Source organism: Cupressus sempervirens, chromosome 8 (genome assembly GCF_028749045.1).
Source record: "Cupressus sempervirens isolate cs-2001-9-10 chromosome 8, ASM2874904v1, whole genome shotgun sequence".
NCBI lineage: Eukaryota > Viridiplantae > Streptophyta > Pinopsida > Cupressales > Cupressaceae > Cupressus > Cupressus sempervirens.
The window spans coordinates 327192865-327217560 of record NC_143125.1 but is presented as its reverse complement, the minus strand read 5'-3'; positions in this window follow the sequence as shown (position 1 = coordinate 327217560).

The window sequence follows — 24696 nt, the reverse complement described above, 5'->3', positions numbered from 1 at the left end:
ACAAGTGGCAACCTCTCGCATTGTCACAAGACTTACAACCTATGCACCTTAAATCAACAAGGTAGCAACAACCACTTATTGATTAGACAATCAAGATTAATTATGGTTCTTTAAATATTTGTTTATAGAGTGGGTCAACTGGGAACACGTGGCACTTAATCATTTTCTTTCTTTAGAAAAATATCTTTCATGTTCCTTTTGAAATTAGATGACCATTGTTGATTTGTTAGACATTGGATAGTCAAGATTTTTCTTGTCAATACATCATATCATTGGTCCATAAGGATATGCCTCACAACATCACGTAGTTGCTATGACTAAAAACCTCAGAACTTTGGGTGGTGACAATAATTTATTTGTCTATGATCAACGATTGAGAAAAAACTTCCAATTTTTAAGGTGTGGCCCACAAGGGACACAAGGATTTATCTCATTTTTTTGCATATCTTATCTCTTGAGAATCTTTTTATTGCAACAAAATGACGTCCATTGATCCATATTCGATCCGACAGTGTGGAAGCCTTTAGTTGTGTCTCTTCAATATGATCCACCAAGACTCATACTACCTTATCTCAGCTATTTGGTGTCCTAAAAATATAGAGAGCACCAATTTTTTTCATAATAGAAAATTAGTGAAAGTGGAATATATTTTATTTCTCCCTTTTATCAAACTAACACTAGATTTTTGTTTATAGAAGATAAATTACTATAATATTGTCCTTCCACTTAACTCTTATAGATTCCTCTTCATTATGAGTCAAAAACTTGAGTATTATCCATTGTCTATTTATTCGCAGACCATTGTCAATCATAAGAATATTTCCTTTTTCTTCATAAACATATCCCTTAAAATATATGTTTTCCAACTTTTTATATTTAGTCTAATAATTTTTATTTTTTGCATTACTCTATAAATTGGGTTGTTTTGAATGCATGAAAAATACCAATTCTAAATACAACCATATAATTCAAGATAATTTTCAAAAGAAAAATCACATTGGGAAATGGATTTCCCTTTTGCAATGTGTTCATCCATTCAAATAGGATTAAGACTATTTTTAGACAATTTTAAAGGAAGGAAACTTAATGAGGAATTGAATGCTATATCCAACTTAGAAGAACTAAGATATATATCCATCTTGACTTTGTTAAGGTATTTAACCTTCATTTGGTTTGAACACGTAAAAAATATCCCTATCTTCTCTATGTTAAGAAACTTGACATTATTGATGTGATCATAAAAATTAACCCTACTAAAAGCTTTTAGTGTTTCATAAGATCTATTATAATTTATAGGGGAAGAGAAAATATTTCAACACTATTACAATGTCTCAATATGATACATTATCATGTTGGATAATTTAATATATCTTAAACTAATTTTCTACCTATATGAGATTTTGTGGCATGGAAATTAACAAGAAACTACAGTTTCCCTATCAAAATTAGCTTTGTTGTTCAAATCCAAGTGTATAAGAAATAAAAAAAACCAAATTTTAGAAGATTCTAAATGATAGTTTTTTCCCCAAATAGATCATTAGCTCATATAATGTAAAATTTGGTACCCACAAAGAAATCCATTCCAATTGCATTAAAATAGATTTATGTAACCTTAACTTCTTAATAAGGACATTAGTTTTATTTTGAACTATACAAATAGACATATAATATATTTTTGGGTGATCACTCAATCCCCTTGTGCTCCATGAAAGGAACCTTAGTTGTAATATTTAGTTATTAAGTCTAAAGTCATTTTCATACCATAGGTAATTTTCCTTAGAATCTCTTTTATGTCTCAAAGCTTTTTGTGATGGATGTCTAGACTTGGCTTCTAATGTAACATTAAGCTTCTTACTTTGTAATTAATTTTTTATCATCACATCTTCCTTGCCCAAAAGTTTACTTATTGAGGCTCTTAGTGAGGGGGTTGTTTTATTTAAAGGAGACATGGTTGATGGTTTTCTTGGAGGAGCTCAAACACCACTCTTACGAGGGGAGGAGGGGTTGGGTTGAGAGTAGATTGTATGATAGTATTTTTTTCAATAAATTTACACTTTTTAACTTCATTGTACAACTCTACAACCTTTGAGAGTGTGTAGGATTGTTTGTCTCTTGTGGTGGCCCTATCTATCCTTTGTGTGGATTTGTTTTTTTCATGAGTGTTTTATGCATTTTATTGTTTTTCTAAGTTCTTCATCCATTTTTCTTTGTTTAGGGTTTGTGTGCAAGGTTGGGTTGGCTTCCTTATACCCCTTCTCTGGCTCACTTGTGTGAGGTAGGATTAATACAGATTGGTTGTAATGAATTTAGCATCTCACAATACTACAACATTTGGGGTCAAATTGTGACATAAAATTGCGATGATGGTGTAAGTTGTAGTGATTTTCATGCTTTTTTCTGTAATTATCCATAATGTTGTCACAATACCAACATTTGAGTCACAATTGCAATACCCCCACGAGTATACACAAAACAAAAAAAAATGACATAAATCATTTTCCATTTGTTTTGATTGTGGAGAGCTATGCACAAAAGAGGTGGAGATCTTCGAAAAAGGGTGGAGAGCTATGAATGTTGTCATTCCCTTGTGATCAGTGCATTTGGTTGATGTGCCCTCATGATCTCTATATTTTTTTGTTGTGCCCTTTCTCTATGATTTCATTCTCATGTCATACCCTTGCTTTGTGATTTCATTGTCATGATGTGCCCTTTCTCTATGATTTCATTGTCATTTTGTGCCCTTGTAATCTATGTGCCCTTGCTCTACAATTTTCTTCAAGGGCAAGAAGAGGTACGCATGTAAATGCTTTTTCTTTTCCTTGTAAACATGTATGTCTTTATATTTTCTTCTAAACATGTATATGTTTATAGTCAGAAAGATCTTTTTAAAGGTATTTATTACATATTATCTCACAATAGAAAAATAGATCCACCTGCATGCATATTCTAGAATATAAATAATAAAACAATAAAACTCACTCAACCCATGCTAAGTGATTTAACTCAAGATCGTATACAAAAATAATGCAGACCACAAAAAATGAGCAAAGTTTGCAATAAATTTTGCAAAAAATATCATAGCAAATATTTTTAGAAAGAAACAAGCCATAACTTAGTTAAATTGGTCTAGTTGCTGATTAGCTGGGTTGATTACAAATCCCTATAGAACTGTCGTTAGATTAGGTAAAATAAAATGAACAATCAACTTTACCAAAAATGATCTAGCTGCATACATATTCCAAAATCCAAATAATAAAATAATAAAACTCACTCAACCTATACTAAGTGAATTATGTCAAGATCCTACACAAAATAATGCAGGCCACAAAAAAAAGGGTAGAGTTCGCAAGAAATTTTACAAAAACATATCATAGAAAATATTTTTAGAAAGAAAGAAGCCATAACCTAGTTAAATTGGTCTAGTTGTTGATTAGTTGGGTTGATTACAATTTCTCATAGAATTGTCATCAGATTAGGTACAATAAAACAAATAATCAACTTTACCAAAAATGATCTAGTTGCATACATATTCCAAAATCCAAATAATAAAACAATAAAACTCACTCAACCTGTGCTAAGTAAATTACCTCAAGATCGTGCACAAAAAATGGTTAGAGTTTGCAAGAAATTTTACAAAAACATATCATAGCAGATATTTTTAGAAAGAAACAAGCCATAACCTAATTAAATTGGTCTAGTTGATGATTAGCTGGGTTGATTACATATTCCTATAGAACTATCATCAAATTAGGTACAATAAAATGAGCAATCAAATTTACCTAAAATGATCCAACTACATACATATTCCAAAATCTAAATAATAAAATAATTAAACTCACTCAACCTATGCTAAGCGACTTACCTCAAGATCTTGCATAAAAATAATGTAGACCACAAAAAAAGGGCAAAATTCACAAGAAATTTTACAAAAAACATATCATAGCAGATTTTTTAGAAACAAACAAACCATAACCTAGTTAAATTGGTCTAGTTGTTGATTAGCTAGGTTGATTACAAATTTTTGTAGAACTATCATCAGATTAGGTACAATAAAATGAACAATAAAGGGCATAATTCATATCATGTGTATTATATCTTTTTAACACATAATCTAAGTTTTGGTAGGTTCTATTCTAATTTAGGTTGGAAAATAGTTATTTCTAATTTGAAACTCTTAATTTAAAGGATTAATACTATTATTAACAAAGAAAACTTCATACTAGATTAGGAATCATATCTTCATGACTTGTTCCTATAGAAACTCTTGATTTTCCATTAGATACCTCATCTTACATCTACAAATTTTTCATATACAATATTATTTTTTAAGATAAAGGATTTAGATAGTAATATGATTAATTTTCTATTGACAACATATTCACTATATATGGTTGAAACCATGTGGCTTTGGTTTCTAAGATAAGAAATATCTTTCCTTCATAAATTTAGAAAAAAAAACATAATCTTGTGCATTATAGTTAGTGGTAATTATTTCTAGTGATGTATTATGTTTGAGATAAGTACCCCCAAACATAACTATCTCCCCAGAAATGATTGTCCTTTGATATTTCTCATTATATATGAATGTATTCTCTCTCACTAAGAGTCATTTTTTTTAATGTTTCTAGATTATCTTCTAGTATAGATTTTAAGTTTAGTCTCTTTGATGTCTAATTTTTTTAGAGCTAGATGATAGTTTTCTATTATTATTTTAATCATATAGAATCTATTCTTGAATTTTTGTCCTTTCTTCATCATGTACCATATTGATCAAATGATAACAAGATCAATATTCATAATAGATCAATTTGGATAGTACATGGGGATTTTTCATTCCTAGACTAGAAAAATTCCCCTTTTTTTGGTCTATCATGAGGGTGAAAACCCTTAGTATACACTAGGAAGTGAATGCTTTAAAAAAATTAATCCTCAGTCACTTTCAACCTTTCAATTCTTTGGGTTTTATTTCACTTTTTTTTCCATTTTGGACAAGATATATGTATAACATACAATCGATATATCAATATAATATAGGATCAATTTAAATTAGGTCAAAGTATGGAAATCATCATTAAAATCCATAGAAGTATGTATGAAATAGTATTTTATGGGTGTGTAGTAGAAATCATAGTCAAGGAATGTTGTTGTCTATGCATGTTTTGGTCCTTAGAGTAGTTTATCAAAACTAGGAAAGGAGTTCATTTTTAATCTTGACAAATAAAGAGTTCCCTTTGACATTGCATCAATATTTGATGCAATGGTCTATATGCTGGGAGAAAAAAAATACATCATAAAACTTTTATGGACAATAATTTTTTAGAATCTGTATTTAGAAAATGGCACAAGGGCAATGTATATTGAAACTAAATACTCAAACTTAAATATAGAACAAGCCTTGCTCAGAGTTACACATAGAAGCAATATAAATATCACATGCAACAATGGAAACAAGATCCATATAAGACTAGGCAATTGGTAGCACACTAATGTAATAATTAAAAGAATTTTATCAACATTCCCAACTTTGAGGCCTTCCATATTTTGACCAAATACAAGGAATTCATGAATTTAAAGTCCAAATTAGCATCCTATCCTTCATCTCCATATATTTTATATCATCCTCTACTACTTTCTATCTCTCACCTAGCTTCAACAAAGAGTTGAGTGAAAGGAGTTGAAGAAGCAAGCTCTGCTTCGATGTAAATCCCATAATCATGAGGCTCATTACCTAGCATAAGCCTCTTCCATAATGAAATTACCTCTAAACATCTAAACATATTGAGAGACATTTTGTGGTCAACATTGAGTCCCTTTCAAATGATGATCAAATAGGTCCCTAAGGCACAAATATCTTGGACATTAATTTGAGCACCCAAGATAATGATTAAGGACTTCAAAGTCATGAGGATGAACTAGATGAGATCACATCCCTAACATGTCTATCAAAGTGAATGTGATGGGGATAAATAATAATATCCCAACCCATTAGGAGTTAGTATCAACACCATGTTCTTACTTCTGAGCTAACATTTCTTTAGGTGCATTTTCTTGTAAGACATTAATTTTGTTGAACAATTGTAAACTCTTAGAAAATGCATTCTTATTTTCTATTACCATTGATAGGCTTCTCTTGAAAAAAAATAAAAAATGAAGAGGCATAAATACACCAAATTTTTCTTTCAAAACCATATGTGCAGATATAAACATTAAGTACAACATGTCCAATATTTTTGCAAATATACACATTAATTACACCAAATGTTTCTTTCAAAACCATATGTGCAAATATAAACATAAGTACAATATGTCCAATATTTTTGCAAATATACACATTAATTAACCAAATGTTTCGTTCAAAACCATATGTGTAGATATAAAAATTAACTACAATATGTCAATATTTTTGTAGATATAAACATTAATTACAACAAAATTGTATATGCAGATACAAACATTAAATACAACATGTCCAATATTTTTGCAGATATACACATTAATTACACCAAATCTTTCTTTCAAAACTATATGTGAATATATATACATTAAGTACAACATGTCCAATATTTTTGTAGATATACACATTAATTACACCAAATGTTTATTTCAAAACCATATGTGTAGATATAGACATTAAGTACAACCAACTCAATAAGGGTACACAAAGAACTTATTCCCATGAATAAGGATAATGCTAGATAATACAAGGAAGTTTGATCAAAATAGGAAGATAATCGCTAGATTGTTGTCTAGCTTTCAATGAGTAGGCGATGTAAAATGTTATTGTCCTTGCAAGCATTGTAATGGCTTGAATACAAGAAGAATCAAAATCAAAATAGCTAAGAGACACTATAGGGAGAATGGTCACACTAAAGGGGAGTTTGATTATCATCAATTGGTAAGTTTTTTTAAAATATTTTTTTGACAATTAATATACATATGAAGCACATAACAGAGGTTTGATTATCATCAATTTTATATAGGCTGATCTCCTGAGGGTAGTACATGATATGGACAAACACATCTCAAAGGAACATGGAAGCATGAATTTAGAGGAACATGGAGGTGTGAATATGGAATAACATGGAGGTGTGAGTATTGAAGGAGAAGTTCATGATCCCATGCAAGATGATGATCATGTGCTAGAAAACACATTAAAAAATGATGATATGAATGCATTGATCCATGAAACATTTGGTACTGGTGTTGTTGCTATTGTTGCTACTTTGATGATGATGATGATGAGGAGGAGGAGGATGACATTGAGGCCATCCATGATATACCTCTACTTCACTAGTACATTTTGACTCATTTTTTTGATGAAAATTGGTCAAATTTTTTACCCATGTTGGTCAAATTTTCTATTAAATGCTTTTTCACTATTTTTTTCATAAAAAATTTGACCAATCCTTGTAGGTGTTGAAATTGTGACAATGCATTTGGTTAAAAATGGTCTCCCTTGTTAATAATACCATTGGTAAAAATTTCAACCAATTTTGGTCAAAATGTCAACTGAAGCATTGATCAGGATGCCAAACCCATGATGACATCCTAGTCAATGCTTTAGTCAAAATTTACACCAAATATTGGTCAAAATTCTAACCAATGCTAGCCCTTGATTGACCAGGGTGCCAAACCCATGATGGAAATTTTGACAAATCTTTGGTGGAAATTTTGACCAAGATTTGTTGAAAGTTTCACCAATGTTGGTAAACATTGGTGGAAAATTTGACCAACATGTTTTGTTTAAAAACAATTTACTAGAAGATAAATATCCAAAGCAATCACTGATGATAGCTTGGCCAGTGATTAGTTTGGATATTTATCTTCAAGTTTTTGGTGGGTCTACCGCCACCTTGACATGAGATTTCATAGACCTATATTGATGGCACTACAAGTGGCTATAGATGGATGAGGTTCTCATCTATTAGGGTGTCTCGTTTCCTACATCTAGACCATGGAGAGGGAGTGAATATATGTTATTGCTTAGTTAAATGAATCTAACTACAAGAGAATTGCATTGCCTCAAGTATTCATTGTGTGAGGAGATATAACCTTAGACTCATGACTAACCTTAACACATCATCAAGCCATTCACTTTTTTCATTTGAAATAGTTCATAGTAGACAGTTGTCGTAAAAACATAGCAAATCAAAAATCAAGGTAGAATTTAAATATATCACATGTGCATTGGCTGATCCACCAACTATTTAATAAAATGGACTTTATACACAGTTCGAGAGAGTGGACTTAGTTACATTTTAAATTCTACTAGGGAGACATGTGACACCTCGCTAACATTGAGGATGACTTATTCCTTTATGAAACTAAAAGACCTCAACTAACTAATATGTGTCTCAGTCATTTTTGAACTCTTAATCAGAAGACAAGAATACAAGAACATGTAGGAATCACTACATGAGTTAATGAAACATGATATTAGCATCCTAAAAACTCTGCTAGATCCTCTGGGTGTTAATTCCTTCCAAGATAGAGTTGAATTTTTTTTTGGCAATTGCATTTGGTTTGTGTCCTCTAACTTCTTCCACACAAATTGCAAGGGCCCTCTTAAAAACAAGCATCTATTCACATTATACCATTAATACCAATATGATAGTATAATAACCATGGACAATCACATACCTTAATCATTCATTATATATAATATAAATATCAGAAAATTAAGTGAAAACATTTTCAACACATTAAAGTTTGATGGAAGTAATGAATAGGGTAAAGAAGCTAAAATAGTACCAATTGCAAGACTCATAACTTCCCCCATTACACTTTTAGTCGTCCTCACCCAAACAAGGGCCTAAGATTAAAATATACCACATCACATCTATAACCTATAAATTTTCACTTAGTATCTTTTAAAATTAATTTTAGTTATTATATTATTTTGGTCTAAGTAGAAATTTTTTAAGAGTTTCAATGTTTTCCATCTTGTCATCAATATCTTCTGCCTCCTCCCTTGCATCATCATTCTCATGGTCCTGCCAACACACAACTTAACTAAGAACATTTCAAACTTCATATCAAGCACTACTATTATTTCAAGATTACATGGAAAAAATTAAAATCAAATCATTACCTCATATCAATGTCCTAAAAATAAGTAGGCATTTAGTATTTACTAGTTTATCTAAACAAAATTTATAAAAGTTGAACTAGACTTACACTAAGTGGCATATCATTATCAGACAAGTAATATTCTAAAGCAATATCCTGAAGTCCTCTTCCTCTCACCTGCATCTCCTGCCTAGTCAAAACCTACAATTCCTTGCAACATCAATTCATCATTCCCTAAATATCGCATACCAAAATGTATTGTGCCCTTCAATTGCAAAAACTCATTATATCTACCTTGACTATTTCAAAAACTATTTCTAACATGACTAATAGATGTGTATTGTATGTCAAAATATGAAATAGTATGGCATGTTCTTTGGAACAGAACATATTGTGGTTGTTTTGGGGAAGAAATCATTAAAACGAGTGCTCTTCTTTGTAAAAACCACTCATTTGGAAGTTGTCAATTTAGGAACTAGCATGGTAATGGGTTCTAAACGACCATCTAGCTATAATGAATTCCCTTTCTTTGCCAATAAAGATGTAAGTTAAATTTTATTGTCACCTCCAACCTTTACCTCAAATATTTGACTACTTCTAAAGCTAAACCAAACAATGGATATGTGGTGACATGATGGAGTTTGGTGCTAAGACAGACATGTTGGCACTAATTTCCTATATAGTAAAATAAATTGAGTACACATTATTTAGCATTGTAATATAGGATACCATTTTTTAGAAAATTCTTGCCATTATAAAATAATCAAGAAGTAGAGACAGGTCAAATCAGCTATTTAATTGAAAAATAATGATTCAAAAAAGCTGCAAAAAATAGATGTTGTAATATGTAGTAGGATACAATTAATATTGATAAACATCTTACTTGAGATCTTGAGTTATGCAGTGCAACACAAACAATGACTCCATGGTCTTAGGTCATAGATGTAATACCCAAAAATTTGCTCATTGCCATCTCAACCAATTTTGGTCTATTTCTAATCAATCCCAAAGTCCTATTCTAATAGGCAATTCTCATTCTGCTATTCGCTACTTGACTTAATTGTCAGATGCAGAAAACCCCAATCTGCATTCATCATATTTCTTATTTAATTCCTATAGTACGTACTCATATTAGTCGCATTAAACCTACTTGATTTAATTATAATTTAATTATTAAGTATTTATACTTTAGTTAAATTAAATTATATCCTAAGGCTAACATACTATGGAATTAAATTTATTTAATTTAATAAATACGCCTATCTTGATTAATTAAATGTAATTATTTAATTAAATGGGAAAGGTATTTCTAATTAATTAAAATGAAATTATTTAATTAAATGGAGTACTTACTTCTAATTAATTAAACAAAGTTATTTAATTAAATGGGAAGCCATTCCTAATTAATTAAATGAAGTTATTTAATTAAATAAGAAAAGTGTCTCTAATTGATTAAAGATTATTTAATTAAATATAAAAAGTAATTATGAGAGCATATCTCATTTTATTAAATTAAATATCTCAACAAAATCTCTCTTCAGTTCAAAAAGGGAAATTTCCAGTTCACTATTGATCAAAAATGAGTTAAATCAGTTAACTCCTTTTTCTACTCAAATTAAATTAGTTAACTCCTTATTTTACTCAAATTAAATTTGTTAACTCCCTTTAATTTGGGAATCTCCCTTTATGACTGAACCTCATCTTCAATCCTGACCGTTGATCCGAATTGATCTCAACCATTGAAGGATTTTAGGAAAGTCTATTTAAGAGACCCTCATCTCTTCATTTTGGAGGATGAATTTGGAGAATTTGCATCGAATTGCTATTGAAATTCATGCTCACATTTACTTACATTTCTTGCATACATTCTCATTCTTAGTTTAATCTCATTTTAGTTTAATCATGCATATGCTTAATCTAGTTTGCTTTATTTGTTCTTAGATTACATTGCATCTTTCATTCTAGATTAATCTGCATACTCATTCTTAGTTTAATTTCATTCTCAAATCCTTCGTTCTTAGAGGGTCTGGTTGCTTAAACACCTCAAATCTGAGGATATCTGACAAGCAATTCCCTTTGGATAGAAGGCAACACGTCGCTTTGCAGGGAAAATTCCGGATGAACAATCCAATGTTCATTTCGGGATGAATCCGCATAGAAAGACCATGTTGAAGTGTGTGTGTTAGTAGAGGCCACATATTCACGCATACATTTCTGGTGCCCACCGCGGGGCATGAAAATCAGTTTTTCTGACCTCTTTCTATATTTTTTAAATTATTTTTGTGTTCTCTGTCCATATTGTTCCGTACAAATTTAGGAATCTTCGCGTGATATTGCTCATTTTCGCGCGAGGATCCAAAATCTTCATGCAAAGATTCTTTCCACATCGCACAAGAAAGTTCTTTGGCAACCAAAACTTCACGCGAGACCTATTTCTTTGCGCGAGCCGACTTTGATTTCACATGAGCCGAATTTGATTTCGCGCGGGCCGTAAAACTTCTTCGCGTAGGTTGTTAGGAATTTCGCACGAAACTTTGCTGACAATGGCATTTTTTGCATTGATTTTCATGGTTTTTGGTTTTTCTGCTGACTGTTCACAATTTCTCGTGTTTCTGTGTTTTCTAATTTTTTTGGAATAGCATACTAGCGGTTTGTGAGACAATGGAAAAATGTGATAAAGTCACTAAAAATAGGTAAAATCTACTAAGCGCGTTGCGAATATCACTAGGTAACCTTCCTCAGCTAATAATATTTCATTTTGATCTAAAACAAACATCTTTTGTGTTGAGTTTGTGTGTGTTTCCTTTTGTATTTTCATTTTACAACACATGCATAAATTGATACTAGGGTGTGATCTCTGTTAGTATTCATTTAGCAGGCTTAGGAACTTGGTTAGATTTAGATAGCTATTTTGGGTTATTGGACTCGCTAATCTATCAACCCCTCATTCCACCCTGTGGTTGCAAGATCAACACCATGTTAAAGGGGAGGGGTCTACAGGACAGAAGCATTAAAGGCTCCACTAGGCAACCCTTTTGTGCTTTCTAGAACTCACTTATTTTGAGTTGTGGAATCGTTTTGGCTTATGTGAGGGGTTAAATGTTCCACATCTTTGGACTCACCTCACATTACTTAAAGCGTTAAGTGTACCATCTTGTGCTCTTTGATTGCTTTTGGATAGATTTTCTTTCAGAAATTAACATCTGTACACAAATAATAATTAAGCCCCCATGAACACTATTCATGGATATTGAGAGAGTGGGTTCCTAGTGAAACTCCTCTCTAAGAAGGATTCCTTGTAGGTGGGGAGGATACTTTGAGCATCTCATAGATAGATGAATCTTCAACTTGTTGATTAAGGCATCCTTTCTCCAGAGAGGTTGATAGATCACAAGAAGATGATATCATAAATCTTTAAGAGATAATCTTAGTTTAGCGTGTCAGATTAATCTGTCTGTTTTGATAGGTCTAAAGGTGAAAAGGTGTCAAAACCTTGAATCTGGAAGCTAAGTCCCCTCATGGTATACTACTGTGAGTCTGTCACCTTTAGAGAGGGCTAACCGTAGCAGACAATCCCTCTACAGGGAAAACTGTGTTGACGGAACCTCAAGTGGTAATAGCCATTTTCACCATGGTAGTGACAACTGCTATATAAATGTCCTTGTGGAAGAAATCTCCACGGGTGTGGTTCATTGTGGGTTGTCAGATCTCCCTAGGAGCTCTTGAAGGTTAAGTTCTCAGACTGTGTCAAAACCTCGGTGCGTCAGGATTGGAGGTCACCCCTGTGAGTCATAAAAGTTGCATAGTCAAACCATTACTAAATACCTTAGAGAGGCCAAATTTTATTTTCTAGGGATGTATGCATGATTGCAAAACTCTTTGAAAACGTACACAAATAGCTCTCTTAGGGATTAGCACAAACTAAGTCACTTGACTATTCATGTGCAAGGTTGCTTTTGCCCTTGCTCATTATTTTCAAACGTGCTTGAAATCATTTGCTTGCTATTCTGCATGCCTGTTTATATGCTTGGTTATTGGAACGATCAAAAATTTTGTCAAAATCAGCCGCTGTTGTGAAACTGTTCTGTCCTTTCGTGCGAAATCATTTGGGTCTCACGTGAAATCATTTGGTCCTCGCGCGAAATCATTTTTCCCTCACACAAAATTAAATTTTTGTTGTTCATCTTCACGCGATCCGGTAAACATTCTCGTGCAAAATTAAAAATTGTTACTGACCTTCGCACGAGACAGAAACATCTTCGCGTGGCCTGTAAAACTTATTCGCGTGACCCGTAAAGGTTTTTCACATGAGACTTTGTATCAACATTGACAATCTGGGTCTGTTCTAGCTATCTACAGCTTGCATGCTATCCTTTTTTGCATCTTTTTATCGCTCTTTGTTTGCAAATAGCCTTGAAATAGTGACACTTCACTTAGCCGAAGACTTGTGTCTTATACCTTGACTAGTCTCATCTCATAAGTAATTTTGGTCCTCGTTTTAATGCTTGTCATACTTTGTGTCGTAGTGGTCATAATCTCTAGCTATTCTAACCTTTAAATTAGACCATTTGTGCCTTAGTGAACAACATTCTTGCTATTATCTCATCCTTTTTGAGACTTAGTCTTAGTGCAGTCCTTGTCTAGGTTCTAGCTTCTTGTCCTTGCCTATGACTGTCACAACCAAAAGTGGCAACATGTTTTATCCTAATAACATTAGACATGGTCATGCTAGGGGTCGTAATCATGGTAGAGGTAGCTTACCTTTCGCTACTCAATCTGTATCCAGTTTGGCTAGTGAGGCATCTTCACGATCTTCCTCACCTGCAAGGTCATCTCACGTTCAACGAACATTTTCCAATTTACAACAAATGAGGAATCCTTTTTACCAAGAGGGTACTGAGACAGGTAGAAGTCCTACATTCCCAAACACAATGTATGATCCTTTCTCCACGAACCCTTTTGAAACACAACATATGGAAACTAAAGAAGTTCCTATAATGACTAATCGTGAACTTGAATAGGGTAGTCATAGTCGATATCAAGAACAACCTAGGGATGACAAGGAGAAAGAGAAAGAATATGACACTGATGAGGAACAAGAAGAGGTGGAAATCCTTCCTAAACACATAGAAAAATGTCAAAGAGACAAGAACTTTCAGAAGGTCATGGGAATCCTACTCAACGAAGAGAAAGAAAAGTACTTTCTCAAACTCGCCCAAGAGGGAGCTAAACTTCCCACACATTTCAATGTGGAGACTATTATCACACGTGAAGAAGAAACTGAGACTGCTAAACTCTAAAAACAACTAAAAATTATGCAAGACCAATTGGCTTAGCTGATGCATTAGAAAGAGAAACCCAAAAAGACATACACATTGGATGCTCTTTATTCATTCCCATTTGAAAAAAGTATAAACATGCCACCTTTCCCATGAGGTGTAGTACTACCCAGATATGACAAGTACTTTGGTACTACTGATCCCCAAGATCACTTCCGGGAATTTGGTGCTTTGTCTATGGAGTTTATACATAATTAAACGTACCTCATGCATTTATTCCCTAGAAGCCTAGGTGGTTAGGCTTTGGAGTGGTTCTCACATTTACCTCCTAGTATCAAGACGTTTGACGAAATTGCTAATTCATTTATTCAGCAATATTCTCATAACATTCAACATCTTGTAAATATTTGAGATCTATGCAACCTTAAACAAAAAGTTGGTGGGCCTTTTCTCACTTTCCTCCAATGGTGGAGACAACTTTACACTAAGTATTCCCATAAAATCCTAGAAATGGAGAAGCTCGACATTTTCACTGATAACCTCTTACCTAATTTTGGGTATAGAGTCCAACTACAAGGTCCATGTATCTTTGAAGACATGATTACACAGGCTATCTGTATCAAAGAATTTATGGTCAAGAAAGGTGAGCTCACTCTTCAGAGAGACTCAAAACAAGGTTCCACTTCCAATAGGGATAAAACCAAACATGTCAACAAGAATCGAGAAATTGTACATGATGGGGTTGTTGATAATGTCACACCAAAACCTGCTAAAGTAGCATTTAATCTAACAGATTGCCTCAAAGTGGCCAAAAATGTTGAGAAGCCTCCTCCTGACAATAAGGCATCTGGGAACAAATTGAGAAACTCATGGGCAACACGACCCAAGTGAGAGTATACACCTTTAGGAGAACCTTTGGATGTGGTTTACAAAAAATTGTTACAACACAAGCTTATCTCACCAATGGATAACCCCCGTCCCTATGATCCACAACCACGTCCACCATGGTGGAATGAGACCTCATTTTGTGAGTATCATCAAAACAAGGGACACAAAACTAGCAACTATATAAACTTGCATCATAAAGTCCAAGACATGATTGATGCTGGTGAACTTGTGGTAGATGGACATAACAAAAACTCGGATCACAAGGCATTCAAAGAGCCTTTCCTAGCTTATGAAAAAGGAGAGACTTCAAAACTAGAACCCTAAAATAAGGTCAACTATACGTATTCCAATGATGATAATGTCATTCACATGGTTGAACCTGTAGATTCTAAATACTACGATGTTATTACTATAAAGGGGAAGCAAGATAACGATAAACCCAAGACACCATTTGTCTTAAGAGGCCCTACATCCAATAACATGGATAATGCATCTTCACAAAACTGTGATAATGTTGTTACTCACTCTCATGCGAAATTGGTGCTCAAAGGCCCTACACCTCCTACTTCAAATCTTGAACAACAGAAGGAAAAAGCCCTTGCTGGTCCATTCGATAAAGGTGCAAAACACACGACGAACTTGACTGCAACCAGTTATAGTTTTCTAGATCAGTTGAAATGAACCAATGCTCACATTTCCATATTTGAGATGCTTAAAATCTCGCCTGCTCATAGGAAAATTCTGGACAAAGCCCTCACTGAGGAAAACATTCCTCAAGATCTTGATCTTGAGTGATTTCAATCCATGGTAGGTCACTTGACCTCACCTCATCTTATGAACTTCTTCGAGGAGGATGACAACTCATTGAATCACCCACACAATCAGCCTCTACACATTGAGGTCATGATCCACCAGACACATGTTCGTTGGGTACTCATTGACAATGGCACTGGCCCAAATATTGTTTCTACTGCTCTGCTTAGACAATTGGATTATTCTGAGGACTCTGTTGATCCTCAATGAAACATCACTATTAAAGTGTACGATGAAGTAGAACTAAAGTCACTAGGTCTTGTGACTTTACCAATTCGCGTCGGTCCTGTCGAAAGGGATGTCACCTGTTAGGTGCTTGACCTTCCCTTAGCCTACAACATTCTATTGGGACAGCCATGGATACATGAGATGTGTGCTATGCCATCCACATACCACCAATGCATTAAATTCCCATTTCATGGCTTCGAAGTTACTATTCCTGCCACTACTAGCTACACTTGCAATATGCTCAAAGCTACTGATTCTTTTGTCCCTGCTAACCGTGAGTCTACTGATTGTCACAACAATAAGCTGAAACAAATTGAGCAGTCATTTAAATTGAAGAAACTGGTATGGGAGAGTACAACATGGAACTAGTGCTATCATTAACATCTATTCCAAAGTCCCCTTGACATTTTGGGAGACCCTCAAAAGCAAAGAAGCCATTCGTGTTGACACCTTAGACCAAGTTTAATGGCTCTTTTGTAAAAGCTACACTTCCCTTAGAAGATGAAAGTGAAAACAGAGCCTTTGTTGCATGGCTTTACAAAGAAGAGGCTCTAGTAGACCTAACAGAACAAGCTTGAGAAATCACTCCTAAGAAGTATGGGCCTGGTCTTGAGCTTATGAAGCATTTTGGTTACAAGGGAATTGGCCCTATTGGGTGCAATAACAATGCTTTAATAGATCCTATCAAAGCAATAGCTTGAAGCAATAGTGACACAACTGGCCTAGGGTTTAAGAAGGTCCCTTTCCATTTGGGATCCAATAAATTCATACCCGTACCTGAGAGTTCATCTGAAAATGAGTCACAATCTGATTCAGGTACTCGAGAGGAAGAATCTGATGATGAGGATTCTTACCCTCATCCTATTCCTTATGATCTTGCTAAATTCTTTGATGAGATAGATGACTTTGTGCCACGTGTTAGCACTATGGATGATACTAGTGATTCTTCTGAGGACAATGTTGAGAAACTCAAATATCATTCAAAAAAGGGAGAATCTAGTCAATCATTCCATGTTGAGTATTTCTGTAAGAATCTAGAGGCTGAAGGAGAGTATATCCCTATCACTGTTGGGGAGTTCTATAGTCTCTCACCATGTAGCACCAATTCTCATGAATATGAATTTGAAAATCTTTCATAAGCAACTACTGATAAAGACATTGACCAAGTGCATGTCTATGAAAATCAAATCGAAGTGAGTGAAATGTCTAGGGTTAGGTCATGGGGGTCTGATCCAACTAGTGTCCTAGAGTCATCAATCACTAACGTTCGTACTCCAAGGCATTTGAATACACCTGTGGATGAAGTCACCGTAGGTCTCAAATTTTTGGTCCACGCATTTAATAACTATACTCTGAATGCAATTGAACCAGCCACTACTCTCTCACTCGCACATCTCAAGCTTATAGATTGGAACCCCAATGCATCTAACGAATTCCCCACATTCCACAATGACTATGCTCTTGCCTGTTACCTAAACACTATCGAACCTGTAACGTCTTCCACCAATGAGCAGAGCGTCAAGATGACTAAGACCGACATCAAATATCTCAGTCACATAATTAAAAAGAAAAAATGCAAGAGGTCCGATGGTGAAAACCACATTGTGGCAGTGTCGGATCACAAAAAAGTAAAAATAAAAGACGTATCCAAGGGTGAAAACCTCTCTGAGGTGCTCGTGGATGAGATATTTGATGTCCTTCCTAGCCACTTTCAAAAGAGATTATCAGTGTTAGTAGAGCCAACATAGCCAATTAACCTGGGCACAGAAGAACATCCTCATGTGATACATCTGGCTCAGTCATTGTCAACTGAAGAAAAGGAACAATTCATTGCCTTTTTCAAGGAGAAGAAAACAAATTTTGCCTGGACATATTCTGAGATGCTAGGATTGGATCCTGATCTTATCATGCATCACTTGTCCATAGCACCAGGCATCAAACTAGGTAAATAGAAGCTTTAGAAAATGCATCCTCATGTTGCATTGCTAGTCAAAGCCGAATTGGAGAAACTTCTGAAGGTTGGTTTCATTCGTGCAATTGATTATGCTGAATGGATATCCAATATTGTCCCTATGTCCAAGAACGATAAGTCTATCAGAGTTTGTACAGACTTTTGTGATCTTAACTTGGCATGTCCTAAAGACGACTTTCCGCTCCCTAATATTGATATGATTGTGGACATGACGGCTAGCTATGAGATGTACTCACTTATAGATGGTTTTTTTGGATACAATCAAATAAAAATTGCGCCAGAAGATCAAGAGAAAATAGCTTTCACATGTGCATGGGGAACCTTTTGTTGGAATGTGATGCTATTTGGTTTAAAGAATATTGGAGCTACATATCAGCAGGCTGTTACTACAATTTTCCATGACATGATGCATAGAACCATGGAGGACTATGTTGATGATACCTTGGTCAAAAGTGCTAAATGCAATACTCATTTGCATGATTTGGGACCCATCCTAGATCGTATGGAAAAATTTAGTCTTAGGCTCAATCCTAAGAAATGCGCATTTGGTGTCACATCAGGAAAACTGTTAGGATATATTATTTCTGCAAAGGGGATTGAAGTAGATGTAGAAAAAGTACAAGCAATAATGGACATGCCACCACCTCAAAACATCATTTAGATGAGAGGACTATAGGGAAGGCTTCAATCTATTCACAGGTTTATTTCACAATTGGCAGATAAATCACAACCCTTCACAAAGACCTTACATAAGGGTGTGAAATTCAATTGGAGCCAGGATGTTGAGCAAAGCTTAAAATAGATTAAACAATATCTTGTCAATCCACCAATCCTGATGCCTCATATGCATGGGAAGCCTTTTTTTTTATACATTTCAGCCACTGAAACATTTTTTGGAATCCTATTGGCTCAGGAAGACAATGACAACAAAGAAAGAGCTATTTATTACTTGAGCCGAACATTGGTCTCTTATGAGAAAAACTATAGCATTATTGAAAAAGCTTTCTTGGCAGTTGTCTTTACTTCCCAAAATTTGAGATACTACATGCTTGCCCACACTACATGGCTTGTGGCTAAAATAGATCCATTAAAGTACTTGCTCAGTAAGGCAGATCTCACAGGAAGATTGGCTAAATGGGTCATGATACTAAGTGAGTTTGACATCCAATATGTTGAACGCAAAGCTATAAAGGGATAGGCAATTGCAGACCAGCTGGCCGAGGCACCCATACAGAGTCTTCTACCAATAAGCATTGATTTTCCAGATGAGTCAATTCTAACACTGACTCACCATACATGGGTTATGTTCTTTGATGGGTCCTTCACACAACAAGGATCAGGTGCTGGATTACTTTTCATTACACCATAGAGATACTCATTGCATAAAGCATACAAGATTTTGTTTCCTTGTACAAATAACATTGCTAAATATGAAGCTTTGATCAATGGTATGAAAATTGTAGTTGAATGGAGAGTAGATTAGTTGGATGTCTTCGGTGACTCTCAGCTTGTCATCAACCAAGTAAATGATGTGTATCAAATAGAGGATGAAAAACTAATTCCTTACAAATGCATGGTTGATGACTTGACGAAATATTTTGAACACATCACCTTCCAACAAGTTCCATGCATAGATAATAAAGCAGCTGACACCATGGCCACTCTAGCCTCCTTTCTACAAATGCCAGAAACTAATCTATGACACGAGTTCTTGGTGGAAGCATTACATTACCCAGCCTATGACACACCTAACTCTAGGATGATCTATTCTATTATAGGACAAGAATCATCCCGCTACCATCACATCTATTCCTACCTTCGTAATCAAACCATTTTGGAAGGTCTGACCCAAAATGAGAAACGTTACCTAATCTGTAACGCTTCACATTATGTCATTATTGTTGACGATCTGTATAGGAGAGGTCTCGACGGAACACTCCTTAGATGTTTAGAACCCGATAAGTCCAAGCACACACTAATTGATGTTCACGAAAGCATTTGCGGATCTCATTCCAATGGCCTAACACTAGCTCGTAAACTCCTTTGTGTCAGTTACTACTAGCCTAAAATGGAGCAAGAAGCTGTTAAATATGCTAGGTCCTACAAGCAGTGTCAGCTACACAGGAATCTCATTCATGCTTTAGCCAGAGAGCTTATTCCCTCTACTACAACATGGCCATTTCAACAATGTGCCTTTGACTTGGTGGGGTAGATTCACCCAACCTCTTCCAATGGACATAAGTTCATTATCACTACTACAGATTGTTTCACAAAATGGGTAGAGGCAGTCCCTCTCACAATTGCTGATGGCAAAACTGTAGCGCTTTTTATCACAAACTACATCATTTGTAGATATGGTATACTGTCCTCAATCATTACTGACAATGGAGGACAGTTTAAAAATAATGACCTTTAGGGAATTGTGCAAGAAATTCAAGATCACACAACATTGGTCTTCCATTTATTACCCCCAGGGTAATGGCCAAGCTGAGGCATCCAATAAGGTGATCCTCAAAATTCTTCATCGCACAGTCAGTTAGTCAGGGAGAGATTGGAATCTCCAAATCAATCCAGCCCTATGGGCATATAGAACAAGCATTAGAACTCCAATGAGAATGACTCCTTTTGTGTTGGTATATGGGGTGGATGTTGTACTTCCAATATAGGTTGAGATTCCTACTTTGAGAATCTCCATGAAAGGTCTTATCACTAATGATGACTATAGGATAGCTCGGCTTCGAGAGCTTGTGTTGCTAGATGAACTATGACATGTGGCCTGTGATCATCTACGAGCATATCAACAAAGAATGGCACGAAGCTACAATAAGAGAATTAGGCCACGTGACTTCCAGCTGGGTGATCTCATCCTAAGAGAGAACCCTAAGAATCAACAACAATGAATGCAAAAGGGAAAATTTGAACCAAACTGGCTAGGTCCTTACATCATTACTATAGTATATGGATCTGGCACCTATCAGCTTTCCACAACTAAAGGAGAAGTTCTTAAGGAGCCTATGAACACTCTCCACCTGAAGCGGTTTTACAGTTGATTCAATCTCAGCAAGCTCTTTGTACATATCTAAATGTCCTAAAAAAAAATCTAAAAATAAAAAAAAGTCCTGAAAAAATTTGTTACCTTAGTGAAAACCTAGCAATAGGGGCCTTCGTAACACCAAAAAAATTGAAAATTCCAAAAATGCAAAAATAAAATCAAAAAAGAGAAAAATACAAAAAAAATTGAAAAAAAAACAAGAAAAGTGCCATTGGTGAAAACCTGGAAACAGGCATCATGGTAGCAAAATAAGACAAACTTGCCAAGAAGGTGAAAACCTGGTAAACATGCGCCTCTTATTCCCAATGCTCCATCTTGCAACGCATCCTTTCATGCTTTTGCTTTCCTGCTTCCTACTCATGTATCCATGGATTGAGTCTTGTCACAGCTCGAGGGCATTTCCCCTTAGTGTCACTCTTTTCAAGATTCTCCTTATAGAATCTCCTTCGTGAAAGTCACCAGTCATTTTGACTGCATCTACCTACTATCGCCAGTGTAACTCTTTTTGACATTCTTCTCATAGAATCTCCTTCGCAACAGTCACCAGTCGTTTTGACTACATCTGCCTACTGTCGCCAGTGTCACTCTTTTCGAGATTCTCCTCATAGAATCTCCTTTGCAACAGTCACTAGTTGTTCTGACTGTGTCTGCCTACTATCACTAGTGTCACTATTTTTGAGATTCTCCTCATAGAATCTTTTTTGCAATGGTCACCAGTTGTTTCAGCTGTGTCTTCCTACCGTTTCTCAGGTCATGTCTCAAGATTCCTTTATGGAAGATCTCTTTTGTGTTAGTCACCAGTCGTCCTAACTCTGTTTGTCTATTGTCGCTTAGTCCTTCTTAGGTTCTTCATCATGAAGATTCCTCTTTGACCTCAGTCACCAATCACTCTGACTGCATCTACCTACTACTGTCACCCTACTGAAGAGATTTCTTTCTTACATGTTCTGGACATTGGCATTTGACATCAATCTCGAAAACATTGAACTGAAAAAAAATGATATACCTATTTGGATATGCTGAGCATTTTCTTTGTTTGTTTTGTTTTGCTTTATCATATCTCCTCGAGCAACTCCATGATGTCATCTTCGACTAGAGAAGTAATGACTGGGGGCATGATCTTTTTCATTGCTTTCTGTTTGTGGTTTAGTTCCAATAAGTTGATCTATTCCTATAAGAGGGGTGTCCACTATAAGAGCCTCCATCTCGTATTGGATGGTCGTGTGTACCTCAACTCCTTTTATATAGATAGTTCAATGACATTGGTTCTTCTCCTTGTTTTCTAGAGTGAACTCTTCATGCTATAGTACATACTAATACTCGTCCTATTAAGTGAATGTACAAGTCATTGCGAGTATATCTAGCACACTTCTGTCTCAGGTTATGAATGCAAGTGGTCATTGCAGATAGAATGAATACTGAATACTTAGCATAAGAGGAATCTCGCGTGTGTTTGGTGTGCCTATCATGCAAGCAACATTCAAGTCATCCTAGAATTTATGCTTTGATGCTTATGTTAACTTGCTACATTAAAAGGGACAAATGTTCTGGTCATTCTGGTTTCTTGTGTCTCGAATGCTTACATTTAATCCTGACATCCCAATAACGTATGTTATATTCATATTTTCATGATTGCAATGTCAATGGGAGTTGTATAACATTCAAGCTTTATTTTATATCCAGTGATAATAAATCGTCAAGGCTTGGTAACCAGATGGAGGGTTGCATTTAACATAGTCTTGCATTACATACTTCATTTGCATTAGCATGCAATTCAATAGTAATTCTGTTCATACTCCACATGCATCAGATTCCTCCACAGCTGTGCAAGCATTTGGTTTGTCAATTCTCGCTCCTCAATGGAATACCTATGATTGTCAAACAAAAACATGCAACACTACGTAAGATGTTAGTTCATACATATGCATTCTATCTAACTACAACATACATCTCATGTACATCAAAGCAAAACAAAATAGACAATGACATGTACACAGGAATACTCGACTCAAAATCTCATATATATATGTATCAAAGAATGGGTTAGTACAAAAATGGGTGCTACTCAAGCGCAATCGATCAAAAATGATACATGTGGTGCTGGCACACCAATCTATACATAGCCAGGGATCAAAATCAAAACTCAGACACAGAGCATCTAACTCTATCTCGAACTCTCACCTCCAAGAGGAGCAAGAGGAGCAGGGGCAGTAGGTGGCAAAGGTGGTGGTGGCATATCCAGCCTGACAGGAGGTCGTGCACCTCCAAACTCTCGCACATACTGAGAGAATCGCTGAACCTACAATGTCTCATCAGGTACTGCACTAGTATATGCCGCATAATAATATGCTGCCCAAGCTGACTGGAAGCGGATCTCATCCTATGCTAGCTCCAATCTCTACTCTACAATCTTTGTGCGCTCTCTTTGAAAATCTGTCTCTCGCTGTCACTCTACCAGCTGCGCATCCCTGACTGCTAATGCAATCTGCAACTCTCCCAACTGTCGAGAGGCCGTACGAACCTGCTCTCAGTACCACCATACCACATCCTATACCCCACCTGCTGGCTGATCTGGCATATCCTCATCAACCATCTTAGGTGCCTGTTGTGGTGGAGGTACCTATGGCTGAGTGGCCTACTCCTCTGTCCTCTGCCTCCTCCACCGACTGTGTCCTACCCCATTGCCCCTAGCACCTGGGTCTGATCCCATCTAACGTGGGGGAATAGGCATCTGTTGTACTTGGTGCTGGACCTGTGGTGGCAACTATAGCTATGCCTACTGCTGCTTGGGCACCTGTCCTTGTCCCTATCCCTGTACCTACCCTGCCATCCCCACTGGATCTATAAAATGTGGGTATGGATGACTGATTAAAAATGCCTGATATACAGGTGTCATCCCAGCATCTGCTATCGCTAGCAGGTATTCCCACTAAACTACTGCTAGGCTACAGATGTCTATCATGGATCATCTTAGATCCATCCGTGGAGGCCACCACTCAATATCCCTCTACACCCTAGCATAGGCACAGTACTCAGCTGAAATGTCCTATGGTCGGCCATACTGCCGCCACACTCATGAGATCACGAATCTCTCTATGACTGATGTCATCCTGCCTGCTAGCAGTCAAGAACTAAACATCCAGGGTAGCTCTCTGGGGGCATCAACCTAGTCCTCTGTCTCTCTCCAGGGTCGCCATATTACAGACACTAGGTCATCGAGATGTGTCTGCCAGTGCTCAGTCTTACCCAGGTGGGCTTGGGTAATATGCCCTCGATATCTGCAAATGTAGGGCTCCATGGGCTCCCGAGAATCCTCAAAAATTTGCCTACATACAGGGAGATGCTCCCAGGCCTAGATCTATAGAACATAAACACCCACTTCCATGGTCTTCTTC